The sequence below is a fragment of the Artemia sp. Qi Xiang Cuo genome, chromosome 1, assembly GCF_049724085.1.
Source record: "Artemia sp. Qi Xiang Cuo chromosome 1, ASM4972408v1, whole genome shotgun sequence".
In the NCBI taxonomy this organism is placed as follows: domain Eukaryota; kingdom Metazoa; phylum Arthropoda; class Branchiopoda; order Anostraca; family Artemiidae; genus Artemia; species Artemia sp. Qi Xiang Cuo.
Genome location: NC_142794.1, coordinates 18,824,648 through 18,841,471, shown reverse-complemented (window position 1 = coordinate 18,841,471; position 16,824 = coordinate 18,824,648). Strand labels below are relative to the sequence as shown.

The following is a 16,824-nucleotide window of genomic DNA, read 5'->3' as shown; positions in this document are numbered from 1 at the left end:
TTCTTTAGAAAAATCCGTCGCCATGAAAATTATACTTTCAGATTCAACAGGTCAGGGAAAAAGCTTTCAGATTCAACATGTAGGAGAACCCTAAATGCTCATCCCTAAAAATGTCAGTTAACCCTAAACGCAGAAATAATATCTCTGAACTTACACTTTCAGATCCAACAGGTCAGGGAACACACTTTCAGGTTCAGCATGTAGGAGAACCCTAAATGCTCATCCCTAAAAAAAAGGTAAGTTAACCCTAAACGCTTAAAGAATTTCTCTGAAATTACACTTTCAGATCCAACAGGTCAGGGAAAAAGCTTTCAGGTTCAGCATGTAGGAGAACCCTAAATGCTCATCCCTAAAAAAAAGGTAAGTTAACCCTAAACGCTTAAATAATTTCTCTGAAATCCCACTTTCAGATTCAGCATGTAGGAGAACCCAAAATGCTCATCCCTAAAAAGGTAAGTTAACCCTAAACGCATAAAGAATTTCTCTGAAATTACACTTTCAGGTTAGGTCAGGTAGGACCCCGACCCCCCTACCACAACCCCAAAGGGTTCCCACCCCCCCTACCCCCACCCCGAAGGAAGCCCTCCCGGCCGCATAGGTTCCCCAAGCACCCCAAAGACCACCGGGCTCCCAAAGGACCCCCGGACACCCAAAGGCCCACACCCGGTCCCCAAAGGTCCACCGGACTCCCAAAGGACCAATCGGTCCTCAAATACCCCCTCCCCAGACCCCCAAAGGCCCTCTCCGGGCCTCCCAAAGACCCACCGGGGACCCCAAAAGACCACCGGGCCCCCAAAGAGTCCACCGGACCCCAAAAGACCCCTGAGTCCCCATTTTTTAATACTTTTTATGGCTTTATTATATCTTTTCAGGACAAACTATTTTGTTAATGTCCATCCTAAACCCTTTTTACAAGTTGAAGTACCCATCCCTTAACATTACTTTACAGCTCTTGAATGCTCCAACACCAAGCAATACTTTTCAAAGGCATTCCAGAACAAGTTCCATTCTTAATGTTCCTCCTAAACCCATTTTACAAGTTGAATTCCTCATCCTTTTTACCATAACTTTAGTATACTACTTTTTGAATGCTCCAACACCAGGCAATACTTCTCAAATGACATTTCAGAGACTAATTTTTACATTGATGTGAAGGAAAGTTCAAGTTCTTTTCCTAACTATCCATATGAAAAGAAATAAGTTACATATCAATTAAATTTTTTCAAGAAAAAATAAAAATTTTCCACTTCAGTTCAGATTTTTCTCAAAGGGATGGAAAAATTTAAAATTACTGTTCTAAATTTTTCATAGAAGATGCAAAAAGTTCAAGTTCTCTTCTGAATTTTACCAAAGAACACAATTCAATTCTAATTTCTCCAGAGAAAATAAAAATCTTCCTCTGCAGTTCATAATTTCACAAAGACACAAAGAAATTTTAATTTCTCCTCTGAATTTTGTAGAGGAAAGAAAAAGTTATCCTATGATTGTGATTATTTTCCATGAAGATAAAAAGTTTCATTTTAATTCTAAATTTTCTTAAATTCAGTTCTGACCATTCTCAAAGAGATCAAAAATTTAAAGTTATGTTATAAATATTGTCACGGGGGAAGAAAAGTTCAATATCAATTCTTAATTTTCTCAATGAAAATGAAATAAGTTTTTGATCATTTCTTTTTTTCCATAATAAATATAAAAATTTTCCACTTCAGTTAAGATTTTTCTCAAAGAGATGAGGAAATACAAAATACTCTTCCAAATTTTTCATAGAAGTTAAAAAAGTTCAAGTTCTCTTCAGAATTTTACCAAAGAACACAATTCAATTCTAATTTCACCAGAGAAAACAAAATCTTCCACTTCAGTTCTTTATTTCACAATGACATAAAGAAATTTAAAGTTCAATTCTAAGTTTTTCGGTACACAAAATCAGAAAAATCTTCAATGTTCATCTAGTACCTACGCATTTAGGCTAAAAATGAAGATATTTATGCACAGTTTCGACTCGCTATGGCTATGTTTGCTAAAGACAAGCTATTTTATTGCGAAAACACACAAAATCAGAAAAAAATGTTCAATGTTCCTTTAGTACCTACACGATTAGTCTAAAAATGAAGATAATTATGCACAGTTTCAACTCGCTATGGCTAAGTTTGATAAAGACAAGCTATTTCCTTGCGAAAACACAAACAATCAGGAAAAATTTTAAATGGTCATTTATTACCTACACAATAAGACTAAAAATGAAGATATTTATGCTCAGTTTCAACTCGCTATGGCTAAGTTTGCTAAAGACAAGCTATTTCCTTGCGAAAACACAAACAAAATCAGAAAAAAATGTTCAATGTTCCTTTTGTACCTACGCAATTAGACTAAAAATGAAGATATTTATGCAGAGTTTCAACTATCTATGTCTAAGTTTGCTAGAGACAAGCTATTTTCTTGCGAAAACACAAAATCATAAAAAATATTCAATATTCCTTTAGTACCTAAGCAATTATGATGTAAATGAAGATATTTATGCACCGTTTCAACTAGCTATGACTAAGTTTGCTAAAGAAAAGCTATTTTCTTGCGAGAACACACAAAATTAGAAAATATATTTTTAGGTTAGGTTAAGTTAGATTAGGTTAGCCTTCGTACACTCGCAGGTAGGTTAGATTTGGGTAGGTTAAGTTATGTTAGGTTAAATTACGTTAGGTTAGATTAAGTTAGGTTAGGTTAAGTTAGGTTAGAATATATTTAGTTAGGTTAGGTTAAGTTATGTTAGGGTAGGTTAGCCTACGTACGCGCGCGGCCGTAGGCTAACTTAGCCTAACCTAACATAATCTAACCTATCCTAACTTAATCTAACCTAACTTAGCCTAACCTAACTTAATCTAACCTAACCTAACTTAACCTAACCTAACTTAATCCAACCTAACCTAACCTAGCTGCGCGCGTACGTAGGCTAACCTAATCTAACTTAACCTAACCTAACAATATTTTTTCTGATTTTGTGTGTTTTCGCAAGAAAATCCATAGCTAGTTGAAACTGTGCATAAATATCTTAATTTTTAGCCTAATTGCGTATGTACTAATGGAAAATTTAACATTTTTTATGATTTAGTATGTTTTATCAATAAAATAGTTTGTCATTAGCAAACTTAGACATATATATTTGAAACTCTGCATAAATATCTTCATTTTTTTTCTAATTGAGAAGGTAGTAAAGGAACTATTAACATTTTTTCTGAGTTTGTGTGTGTTTTCGCTAGAAAATAGATGGTCTTTATCACACTTATTCATAGCGAGTTGAAACTTAGCATAAATATCTTTATTTTTATACTAAGGGTGTAGATACTAAAGGAACTTTGAACATTTTTTCTGATTATGTGTGTTTTCGCAAGAAAATAGCTTGTCTTTAGCAAAGTTAGCCATAGATAGTTGAAACTCTGCATAAATATCTTCATTTTTAGTCTAATTGCGTAGGTACTAAAGGAACATTGAACATTTTTCTGATTTTGTTTGTGTTTTTGCAAGGAAATACCTTGTCTTTAGCAATCTTAGCCATAGCTAGTTTAAACTCGTCATAAATATCTTCATTTTTACCCTTATTTCACAGGTACTACATTATCATTTAACATTTTTTGTTATTTGCTGTTTTCGAAAGAAAGTAGATTTTCTATATATAACTTAGACATACATAGTTGAAACGCAGCATAAATATCTTCATTATTATCCTAATTGCGAAGTTAATAAAGTAATATTGAACATTTTTTCTTATTTTGTTTGTGTTTTGGCGAGAAAATATATTGTCTCTATCAAACTTAGACATAGCTAGTTGAAACTGTGCATAAATATCTTCTTTTTTAGCCTAAGTGCTTAGTTTCAATATTAAAATATAACATTTTTTTTTCTTTTTTTGTTTGTGTTTTATCAAGTAAATATCTTGTATTTATAAATCATAGAAATAGAGAGTTGAAACTGTTCATAAATATATTAATTTTTAGTCTTATATTGTAGTTACTCATTTAAAATATAACATTTTTTCTGATTTTTTGTGTTTTCGCAAGGAAATCCATAGCGAGTTGAAACTGAGCATAATTATCTTCATTTTTAGCCTAATTGGGTAGGTACTAAAGGAACATTGAACATTTTTTCTGATTTTGTGTTTTTTCGAAAGAAAATCCATATCGAGTTGAAACTGTGCATAAATATCTTCATTTTTAGCCTAATTGCGTAGGTACTAAAGGAACATTGAACATTTTTCTGATTTTGTGTACCCAAAAACTTGGAATTGAACTTTAAATTTCTTTATGTCATTGTGAAATAAAGAACTGAAGTGGAAGATTTTGTTTTCTCTGGTGAAATTAGAATTGAATTGTGTTCTTTGGTAAAATTCTGAAGAGAACTTGAACTTTTTTAACTTCTATGAAAAATTTGGAAGAGTATTTTGTATTTCTTCATCTCTTTGAGAAAAATCTGAACTGAAGTGGAAAATTTATATATTTATTTTGTGAAAATAGAAATGATCAAAAACTTATTTCATTTTCATTGAGAAAATTCAGAATTGAAATTGAAGTTTTCTTCCCCCGGGAAAATATTTAGAACATAACTTTAAATTTTTGATCTCTTTGAGAATGGTCGGAACTGAATTTAAGAAAATTTAGAATTAAAATGAAACTTTTTATCTTCATGGAAAATAATCACAATCATATGATAACTTTTTCTTTACTCTACAAAAATTCAGAGGAGAAATTAAAATTTCTTTGTGTCTTTGTGAAATTATGAACTGCAGAGGAAGATTTTTAATTTTCTCTGGAGAAATTAGAATTGAATTGTGTTATTTGGTAAAATTCAGAAGAGAACTTGAACTTTGTGCATCTTCTATGAAAAATTTAGAACGGTAATTTTAAATTTTTCCATCTCTTTGAGAAAAATCTGAACTGAAGTGGAAAAATTTAATTTTTTCATGAAAAAATTGAATTGATATGTAACTTATTTCTTTTCATATGGATAGTTAGGAAAAGAACTTGAACTTTCCTTCACATCAATGTGAAAATTAGTTTCTGAAATGTCATTTGAGAAGTATTGCCTGGTGTTGGATCATTCAAAAAAGTAGTATACTAAAGTTATGGTAAAAAGGATGATGAAGTCAACTTGTAAAATGTGTTTAGGAGGAACATTAAGAAAAGAACTTGTTCTGGAATGTCTTTGAAAAGTATTGCTTGGTGTTGGATCATTCAAGAGCTGTAAAGTAAGGTTAAGTGGTGGGTACTTCAACTTGTAAAAAGGGTTTAGGATGGACATTAACAAAATAGTTTGTCCTGAAAAGATATAATAAAGCCATAAAAAGTATTAAAAAATGGGGACTCAGGGGTCTTTTGGGGTCCGGTGGACTCTTTGGGGGCCCGGTGGTCTTTTGGGTCCCCGGTGGGTCTTGGGGCGGCCCGGAGCGTGCCTTGGGGGGGCTGGGCGGGGGGATTTGAGGGCCGATTGGTCCTTTGGGAGTCCGGTGGACCTTTGGGGACCGGGTGTGGGCCTTTGGGTGTCCGGGGGTCCTTTGGGAGCCCGGTGGTCTTTGGGGTGCTTGGGGACCCTTTGTGGCCCGGAGGGCTTCGTGGGGGTTTGGGGTATGGGGGATTGGAACCGTTTGGGGTTGTGGTAGTGGGGTCGGGGTCCTACCTAACCTAACCTGAAAGTGTGATTTCCGAGAAATTCTTTATGCGTTTAGGGTTAACTTACCTTTTTAGGGATGAGCATTTAGGGTTCTCCTACATGTTGAATCTGAAAGTGGGATTTCAGAAAAATTCTTTAAGCGTTTAGGGTTAACTTACCTTTTTTAGGGATTAGCATTTAGGGTTCTCCTACATGATGAACCTGAAATCTTGTTACCTTACCTGTTGTATCTGAAAGTGTAATTTCAGATAAATTCTTTTAGCGTTGATTGTTTAAAGACCTTTTTTTTAGTGATGAGCATTTAGGTTTCTCCTACCTGCTGAACCTGAAAGTTTGTTCCCTGAGCAGTTGGCTATGACATTGTAATATCATAAAACTACTTTCAGAGTTTAGTGTTAACTTACCTTTTTAGGGATGAGAATTTAGGGTTCTCCTACATGTTGAATCTGAAAGCTTTTTCCCTGACCTGTTGAATCTGAAAGTATAATTTTCATGGCGACGGATTTTTCTAAAGAATAAAAACGGTTGAGGCTTAAGATATTTATTGCTTAAACATATTTAAAAACATTTGAAAAATAATGACATATTAAAAAAAGAAGCTTAATCCATTTGATATGAGGAGGAGCAAGTTTAGGACTTTGGATATCTGATGCATTTTTCCATGTCAGGTATCTTTTCCGGTATCCACTGAGCGAAATATCTAACTTCATCTTCTGGGTCATGGACTGAATGTGGGTACTTCTCACATTTGAAGTCTTCTAAATTGAATAATGCTATGTTTTTATCACATTTTTCTAGCAAGAGTTTATCAGTTGGCACGTTTCCCTTAACATAAACAGCTTGCACACCGAAAAAACTGCATATTTCCCGAATTTCTTCTTGTACATGTTGTATTTTATAGTCATTTTCATTATGTGCTCGTATAGTTTTAGCGTAAAAGCCATTTCGATTTATAATATTTAGTGTAGGACCCCATCTGTTTTTCTCGTACTTATACATATTGTATCTGATGTTCCATTTATAGCAATGAATTTCACGTCGTTGGTGGTCTATGAGTAAGAAAGCTGCTTCGAAAATGATGCCAGTTTAGGAATATTTCAGACCAATATATTCCGTGTCAATCACACCAAACATTATTATATCTGAAAAAAAAAGTTCTTAAATTAAATAAATATGTAATGATTCTGAAACTCTAACAAATACAGCTCACTTTCATAGAATAAACTGAGAAGGAGGGAGTGTGTTCAAGGATCTCAACTTGAAAACTGTGAAAATGATAGGCAAATAGGTAACGTTTTACATTTCAGCACCCGCTCCTCTGAGTAAATATTTAGAGGGGTCAATTTTCTGAGGAATAACTCAAAGCATTGTTATACGAAAATTCAGTTTGAATATGTAAAAGAGATTGAAGCAGGGTGTAGTAGCTTCTATCACATTTAGAAGGGGCATGGATCAATCATCTTGTGGAAATTTCCGTATGTAAAGGAGAAATCTTTGTCGAAAGCAACCTAAACTCTGAAAATCATAGTTTGATTATAATTAATTCAACTTTTCTCGGGAATAAGTCAAAGCATTATTATATGAAGGTTCAGGTTTTTATTCAAGCGAAAGGCATAACTCACTAGCTTTTATTGAAATTTTATAGCTAAAATCAATAAATGATGAAGAAGCAATAATCTTTTCTATTTCTAATAAAAGCGCTAACCCCCAACAAAAATCCTGGATTCACGCCTGGGAATATAAAAGAAACTTTATTGAAGGCTTGAAAAAATTATATATTTACACATTAGTTTTCGTGTCAATGGGCGTACATGTCTATACACAGAATCCCCCTTACTTTTACTTACAACGAAGCTGTTAGAAGCGATGTATTGCCCCCTTCCCCCTTTCACATAATGCCCTAAATATATTGTTAAACTTAATCTGTTTCTCTCCTTCCATACAGGTTACGAAACTACAATTCTAATTATTGCTTAAAAGTGTTTTAATTTGACGGAGAAACCCTTTGGCTACCGTGTTTGTAAACCGGAAAAAGGGTGACTTCTAATTTTAACCTTGCATAGAGCCTTGTGTCAAAACCAGAGCGGTTAATAGCTAAGAGATATGCAGAAGTTGATACGGCTTACAGAAAGGCCAAATTTATCAAAAACGTATTTCTTTTTGCGGTGGTGAAGTTTTGAGGGTAAAATGAATATATTTTACGTTTTGCATTCAGTATAGTTTGTTGGGGGGGGGGGGGTTTAGCTGGAAATATAGAGGGAAGGAATTTATCGAAAAGAGAATTTCTTTGTGCTAGAATTTGGGATTGTATAGTTTGTTGTGGGGGGGGGTAGGTTTTGAGGGTAAAGGAATATATTTACATTGACTATAAGGATTGTATGGTTTGGGGGGGGGGTTTGAGGGTAAAGGAATATATTTACGTTTTGTATTGAGTATGGTTTTTTGGGGGGGGGGTTGAGGGTAAAGGAATATATTTACATTGAGTATAAAGATTGTATGGTTTTTTTGGGGGGGGATTTAGCTGGAAATATAGAGAGAGGGAATTTATCGAAAAAAGTATTTCTTTTTGCGATGGGGTTGTAAGACAATAGGGGGGTGGTTAGGTTTTGAGGGTAAAAGAATATATTTACGTTTTGCATTCAGTATGGTTTGTTGGGGGGGGGGGGTTTGAGGGTAAAGGAATATATTTACATTTTAGCTGAATATAAAGATTGTTTGGTGGTTAGGTTTGTTGGGGAGGGGGGAGGGTTTGAGGGTATAGGAATATATATACGTTTTGCATTGAGTATGGTTTGTGGGGGGGGGGGGATTTAGCTGGAAATATAGAGGGAAGGAATTTATCGAAATGGTATTTCTTTTGCGAGAATTTGGGATTGTAAAACAATGGTGGGGGGGGATTTAGCTGGAAATATAGAGGGAAGGATAATTATTTCTTTTTGCGAGAATTTGGGATTGTAAAACAATGGTGGAGGGAGGGGGATTTAGCTGGAAATATAGAAGGAAGGAATTTATTGAAATGGTATTTCTTTTTGCGAGAATTTGCGATTGTAAAAAACTGGGGGCGGGAGGGGGGATATAGCTGGAAATATAGAGGGAAGGAATTTATCGAAAAAAGTATTTCTTTTTGCGAGAATTTGGGATTGTAAAACAATGGTGGAGGGAGGGGGATTTAGCTGGAAATATAGAGGGAAGGAATTTATCGAAATGCTATTTCTTTTTGCGAGAATTTGGGGTTGTAAAACAATGGTGGAGGGAGGGGGATTTAGCTGGAAATAAAGAGGGAAGGATGTCCATGGAAAATTCGTTTGAAAATAAAAAATGTACTTACATGGTAAATTGAAGTTGCCAAGGCTTCAAGTTCATCAAATTTATCCATTGTTGTTTACACAGCGTCAAAATACTTTCTGATAATTGAATCACATTGCACACCCGTTATATACGAAATCTCAAGGGTGGATTGTTATGTAAGGGGGAAAATCATATGTAAGCAGGTCTCTGATTGGCTGAGAAGGAGGATGTATCCGACTCGCTGATTGGCTGAGAAGGAAACACGTGATCTAACTGTTTCTGGGAAAGTCATAACATTGGGCTCGAGAGCAACAACAACAAATACTATTTCTGGATCATAACATCTGCCTCGAACAGGAAGGAAGTGTCATTAACTGTTTCCGGGAACCTCATAACATCTGGCTCGAATAACAACAACAAATACTATTTCTGGACACCTTGACATTCGCGATCGATTACGCAATCAAGTTCTCGGAAATTCACTTCCCCCTCGATTACGCAATCAATTTCTCGGAAATTCACTTCCCCTTCGATTACGCAATCAATAACATTGTTCCCGTTAGAATTCAATGCGCATGTGCAACCTTCGTCCCGGAGTTATTACACATAGAAACATCAAATAAATCGACCTTGGAAAAAAGAGGTCATTGACCCCATTAACCACGTATTCTCCCTAATGACTCTATGCCCTTATTTGGTGTACTGACAGTATTCTATGCCCATATATGGTGTGGGTACGGGAGTATAAGACCCCCCTCTACTGGGAGAGACGATCAAGCCTCGGAACCGATCCTTTTACAGTAGTCTCACAATAAAAAAAAAAATTATATTTCAATTTTTATGGGGGGATTTTTCTGGGGGGAGAGGAGGAGGAGGAAGTTCTGATCCTACTTCTATTTTTTCCAATTTGTGTTGGTGTGAATCTGGGATGCAACTTTTCTACTTAGGTTCTTAAAGAATTTTCAAGTGATGACTAAATGTTGACATGCAAATCATTTCATTCTGGGGGAACTCGTCACGATGCTTAGCAAAATTTTGCTTAAATTTGATAATTACAAAATTGCAAGGTGTTAAGTTTACCATGCATGGTGCGGTGAACCATTGTGGCTTGGAAGTGTGCCACTTATGGCTCAGAAACATGATATGAACCGTAAAAGGATTGTGTTTGGCGGGGATGAACCTAATAAATATTATAGGCTACCTACAATACTCTAATTAATTGACTATTTTTGGTGAAACTCGTCCAAACAGTAATTTATTTGAAAACTATGCCAAAATATTTAAGGTATGGTTCTGTTGGTAGAGGATGGCTTAGGCATTAAAATAGTATATATTCTAAGCTCGCATTGATCTATCATTTTTTTTTCTGCAAAATGATCATCGTTACTAACTGAATATTCTACCGCGTTACTACTGGTAAAACAATAAATTAAACCCGGTATGAAGATGTGAAAAGGTTGAATATTAAATCTTTTTCCAGTTTCAAGTTCGACCAATCAGTGCTGTCATTTATATTGATTTATTTATATTTATTTTAGAACTCTCTCGTGAATCTCATATTTGATCTGTGCAACGATGGCTGATGAAGAGGTAGTGGTGAGTTTATTTGCCCTTCATTTTTTTACTTGTTTTACATTGCCCTTTGTTTACGTTGCCCTTCATTGTTTTACTTTGCCCTTTCATTGTTTTACGATGGCTGATGAAGAGGTAGTTTATTTGCCCTTCTTTGTTTTACTGTTGTAAATTACCACTCTGTTGAGGGGAGGTTCATAGGACACTTCCTTAAGAGGCGGGGGCTGCTGTGTTGGAGACACAGACCCATCTATATCTTGTGATGGCAATGTTTCCTCCTTCGCCTTATGTATTTAAAACATTCTTTTAATGCAATAACCATTAACTGCTAAATTAGCCATTCATAACCGAAACTAGTTTAACTTCCTTCTCCATTTTTTAAGAAATTTTAATTTTTATATAGCCTATTATTTATATTTTATTTCTAATTATTTATTTATATCTTTATTATTCTAAATATTTACTTACATATTATATATTCAAAATATTTATTACAATATACAAATTAGCCGCTCATAACTGACGCCGATGTTCTTGTCTCTGTTTTTTAAGGCAGTATTATTTCTATATACTACTTTATTTTATATTTTGTGTATTTTTAGTATTTATTTTATATTTATTAATATGCTTATATATTTTTTTAATTATTTTATGTGTTTACATATATTTTATATATTACAGATATTTTCAAGCCGTATTTTAATCTGTTTTATAGGTCAAAATAATTGATTAGGTTTTACCTTTGAATGTTCAAAGAAGATTTGCTACTAATAAGGATTAGCACTTAGAACTCTTTAGTAATCGTATTTTGCAAATGTGACTTCTCGTTGATTGAGTGTTTTGCATTGGAAAACAAATGTTAGGTTTTTAAAGCTTGAGATTATTTCCAATCAATTAATGTAACCTGTGGCAGCGGACTGGACTGATTTCTGCTCGACAACACGGGACCGGAGTTCAATCCCAGCTGCTGCAGAGCAAGTGGGGAAGGGGATCCGTTGGTTGGACAAATTCCCTTGAAAAATATATGCACCCTATGCGCCATGAATGCTCGAGGTGGAACTCTTTTATTTTTATCATAAATTAATGTAACAAACAACTTCCGTGCATGACTATTTCAGGTACGGCTCTTTTTGCACCACATGCTTTTATTAATACAATTATTATTCTGCCAATTTCTACACATCACTCTTTTTCTATCTATAGTATTAATTTAGGGCAAAACAGATACAGTAAAATCCTGAAATTGGGTTTTAATGAGTCTGAAAGGCTGATATGAAAGGGTAAAAATAAAGTTGCTGAAGCACTGTAGTTTCGTTTTTGTAATATTAATGTCAGGCATTGGCGCCAATTGGAGGGGGGCATCTAACCCTCCCTTCCATAGACCTTTCTGCTCATCTTATGTTTCGAAAAAAATAACAATTGTAATTTCACTGAGAAGTCACCTTTTTTATATTATCATTGGAAAAATAACAACAAAAAAACAAAACATTATCCCCCCCCAGATTGTTAAAAAAAATTTTTGCAAAAAAAATATTCAAACTAATGTTTTGAAAAATATGTACATCAAACAGTTCGTGGAAACGAACTGTTTTGCAAGGAGCGGGTCAATAGTAACCGAAAGTCTAAAAATAGAGTTATAATATCGATAGATATATCAAAAGAATCGCCTTATTATACTGATTCCGAATATATAAGATTCATTATGCTTAGTGTTACCCATCAAAGGCTGCGAGTCTGAGGCAATTTGCATTATTTTCGAAAAAGGGTGGAAACACCCCCTAAAAGTAAAAAAAATAAATAATGAAAATCACACCATCAGATTCAGCGTATCAGAGAACCCCTCTGTAGATGTTTCAAGCTCATATCTGCAAAAATGTAGGATTTTGTATTTTTGCCAGAAGAATGATCACGGTTGATCATGCGTGTTTTTTTTTTGTTTTTTTTTTCAGGGGTGGTTGTATCGAACCAATGGTCCTAGAATATCGGGTAAGGGCTCATTCAAACGGAAGTTAAAAGCTCTAGTGACTTTTTTAAGTGACCAAAAAGATTGAAGGGCAACTAGCTCCCTCCCAAGCCCCCCATCCCCCAAAATTTTCCGATCAAAATTTATAAATAGCCGTTTTTTTCTGCATAGTTGAAAAATCTAAAAACTTTGCCTGTGGAGATAACTTGACCCCCTCCCCCACAGTCCCTTGGGATAGGTCTTCAAGTTATAAAATTTGCCCGTTGTAGACATATACTATTTGTTATTGGGAAGTGTGCCTATATTTTTCGGGTGGGGACCGGTGAATTTTCTTCTGCGGGGATTTTCCATGGGGAGAATTTTACACTGGGGGAATATGCCAGAATTCCTATACGATATTCTTTTATTTGTCTTACTTTCTCTTTACCGACTCAATTTTACGTGTGGAGATGTTAAGGGTAATTGTCTGGGGTAAATTTTTTCCGGGATTGAATTGTCTAGAGGATTCCCTGGGGAGGGGGATTTTCCCATGGAGTTGGAGCTGGATCTCTCGGCATTATTAAAAAAACAATCAGAAATTAAATTAAACAAGTTTTTTCAACTGAAAGAAAGGAGCGATATTAAAACTTTAACGGAAGAGAAATTATTCCGTATATGAAAGGGACTGTCCCCTTCTCAACACCTCGCTCTTTACGCTAAAGTTTTTTTATTACTTTAAAAAGTAGAGTAGTGACAAAGAGTCAAACTTTTGCGTAAAGAGCGAGGTGTTGAGGAGTAGAAAGCCTCTTTCATATACGGAATAATTTCTGTTTATTTGATTGCAAAGTCTTAGCGCATAGAAAGATCTTTGTCTTTGTTATTATTGTTTACATGGTTTTGGTTATTTTTTTTTTTGGGCATGTTGGTTTCTCCTGCATTTCCTGTGAAAATTGGCCTGTTTTGTTTTGATGGAATTGAGAAACCACATGCAAAAACCAACGAAAGGACGGAGAACAACTGGAAAAACGAAAACGAAAAACGCGAACATTTACACTTGTAAAACAAAAACAACAACAAAAATAATGAATTGTAACCTAATATCAGATAAGAAAAAAGTGGGTGTAGTATAGAAGTAGCTAAAACCTACTATATCTTTAAGAAATCAGTTTATTATCAAAAGAAAATAATTATCGATTGCCTATTTGTGTCCCTCGTGGCTACTACTGTCAATACAATATACTTTTAATACTTAGGTTTACTTAGAAACTTATGTTTACTCAAGAATTAGTTGCGATGGGGGGGGGGGAATTTGAAAAAACGCAAAAACCAGGTTAGTTATAGGGTATTATGGGAAAAAGCCGTAAAAGTCTGTAGGAAGGATTGCAAAATTGCAAAAAAATCTTAGTCTTTTTATGTACAATTGATAAAATATTCAGGGGGAGGACAAAGCCAGTAAAGCCAAAAGTCAGCCAAAACATGAAATCAAGTATTTTTTTTTTTGCACTAAATGGTTGATTTACATTAAAGTAATTTGATTATGCAGAAAACTTGAGAGGAGAAGGAAGGGAAAATGTACCCGAATTCTTTGTTTTTCAATTAGTTCGAAGAAGACTTTAGACGTTAGGTTAATTGTAATTTTACTTCTTAGAAACACTTTGCATAAACTTGAAAAAAAAAACTTACAGCGATTTCAAGACAGACAGACATTCATAGGCACTATCTTCTATTAGTTTCAGAGCATACTCTTTCTGATCGATCCAAAATACATTCGCGTAATTGAAAGTTTCGGCAGAAAAATTAGAGTTTGATAATCGTCAAACATGAAATCGTCAAACATGGTGTACGATTGCTTAAATGATTTAATCTGGAAATCAAATTTTTAACTTAGCCTTAAAAAAAATTCTTCGTAATTTGTAAAATTTTGTTGCAAAACACATTGAAAAGTTATATTAAGAGGTATTTTTCTGAGCTTTTCATGGAGAATGCCTATTTCTTTGAGCCAACACTTGGCCTCCCTGATTAGAAGGCACGCATTTGAATCATAGGTCCGTATTTTCTTCGTATTTTACATAATTTCATTGCAAAGTATATTGAAGAGTCATACTGTAAGGTACTTTAAATGGAATTTTTTTTCTTAATATGAAAAATATTTTTTATCTGTTCAAAAGAAACGAAAACAACTAAAGCGTAACTGTATACAGTATAAATAATATAATATAAATATAAATAATTAATAATATAATATAATTGTAAATAATTTTAATACAAGCATTCTGTATAAATGCTGCATATAAGAAGATTGCTCAGGATAATTAAATGCTTTAATCTAGAAAAGTTGGAAATCAAACTTTTTCAAACAACTTTAGAAATAAACCTTTTCTGTTTTTTATTTATTGAAAAAAATGAAAACAAATAATTTATGAAGGATAATTGCATACAGGAAGGTAGTTCAGGGCCTTGTTCAGGTCTAAAGAACAAATCAATCAGTATACTTGAAATAAATAATTTTTACTTAGAAAAATATATTTACGCTAAGATTAATTGCTGAGCGGGGTTTGAAAAAAAAAACGCAAAAACATGTGAACTAATGTATTATTATAAAAAGAACGTAAACATTCATAGGAAGAAAATATTAAAAAAAAATAACAGTTTCTGTGCCAATTGTAAAATATAAGGCTGGGGGGACTGAAGTCCCTCCATTGCATAGTACCTGCCTGAACAGATAAATGCAGAAGTTGAAATAAAGTCTTTTTGTTTTTAGTTTGAAGATGCCGTGGAGGCAATTTCGATTTTGGAAAGCACACCAGAAATGTGAGTATTCACGATTGTTTTTCATGAGTTCAAAAGTTACTTGTCGTTATATTTTTGATTATCTTGAACGAATTTAATGCTCCTAAGATCAGTTTTCTACAATTATATCGTCACCTTTACTTTTTCTGATTTTTTTTTTTTTGGTATTTTCTAATTTTTTCTTTCTATATGCACACTATCGCCATTTCAGTTTTTCAAAACAGATGCATACGCTACCAGCTTCTAAGATTAGTTTTTTCTTAATTATGGCGCCACCTTCACCTTTTCTGAAATGTTTGCGCACTTTTTATAGCTAGTGTATGCAATTTTTGCCTCCCACTCTGTCCTATACCTTCTAGACTGTATCCAGTTCTGTTAAATACCTCCAATTCTAAGTAACATCTTCACTGCACCCACCTTCTTTACTGATTAAATAAAAAAACTTTCCATAAAATAAGTTTTTCAAAGAAAAGTAAAGAACTCCATTAAACAAAAAATGAGCAAAAATAAAATCAAATAATCTACCAAGCGTGAAACTACCACAAATCAGCATCGATAAATAAATGAAACCCAAAACCAACAGAAATTACAATAAATAACCGAGTCAAACTCAAAAAGAGCAGAAAATAACATAAGTTGGGCGCAAAACCCCTATGCCTTCCCAAGGCCAGAACAAAATTTGCGCTTTACTGAAAAAAATATAAATGTTTTTACTTTTATAAATTTAATAAATCAAGTAATATTAACATTTTGATTACTAAATATCAGTATATGTATATTAAACCGACAATGCACATTCATTTGTATTTTTTAGTAAAGTGCAAATGTTTTTCTGGCCTTGGGAAGGCATAGGGGTTTTGCGCCCAACTTATGTTAATTTAATTGTTGCCCAACTTCACCTCTCCACCTTCACTTACTCCTAGTCTTAGCGACTTAGTCATTTAACTTTAATTTTCAAATCTATTCTTGCACCCTGAACTCTCAAAAACTTCTAAAAATTCATTCATGTTGCTAAAATTTTTATTTAGGATGCTTAAATGATCAGCCTTGGAAAGTTTCACTTCCCCATTTAATTATGTGTTCTCCCAGTGCCTTTGCTGTGCTCCTTAGGACAAAGTCCATCAGAATGATCTATATCAAACAATTCGTGATAACAAACTGTAAGTAAGGAGCGACCCGGCTCAATAGTAACCGAAACTCTAAAAAACGAAATTTTGAAAACAATAGATACATTAAAAGAATCGGATTTTTATGCTGATTTTAAACATATAAGCTTCATCAAGTTTAGTCCTATAATCAAAAATTACGAGCCGGAGAAAATTTGCCCTATTTTTGAAAAAAGGGGGAAATACCCCCTAAAAGTCATAGAATCTTAATGAAAATCACACCATCAGATTCAGCGTATCAGAGAACCCTACTGTAGAGGTTTCAAGCTCCTATCTGCAAAAATGTTAAATTTTGTATTTTTTGCCTGAAGAAAGATCACAGATACGTGTTTATTTGCTTTTTTTTTGTTTTTTTTTCTCTCAGGGGTGATCGTATCGGCCCAGGGGTCCTAGAATGTCGCGATGGGGCTC

The 16,824-nt window shown here is 34.1% G+C and overlaps 1 long non-coding RNA gene across 1 annotated transcript in view; it reads left to right on the top strand.

The window, feature by feature from the left end:
- Positions 1-15,269, top strand: part of LOC148956079 (uncharacterized) — a 32,139-nt gene extending 16,870 nt beyond the window's left edge. Inside the window, exons 2-3 of the long non-coding RNA XR_016142192.1 lie at positions 10,482-10,539; positions 15,219-15,269. This is a non-coding gene — a long non-coding RNA (uncharacterized LOC148956079). The remainder of the gene's footprint in view (positions 1-10,481; positions 10,540-15,218) is intronic.
- Positions 15,270-16,824: the final 1,555 nt, after the last annotated feature.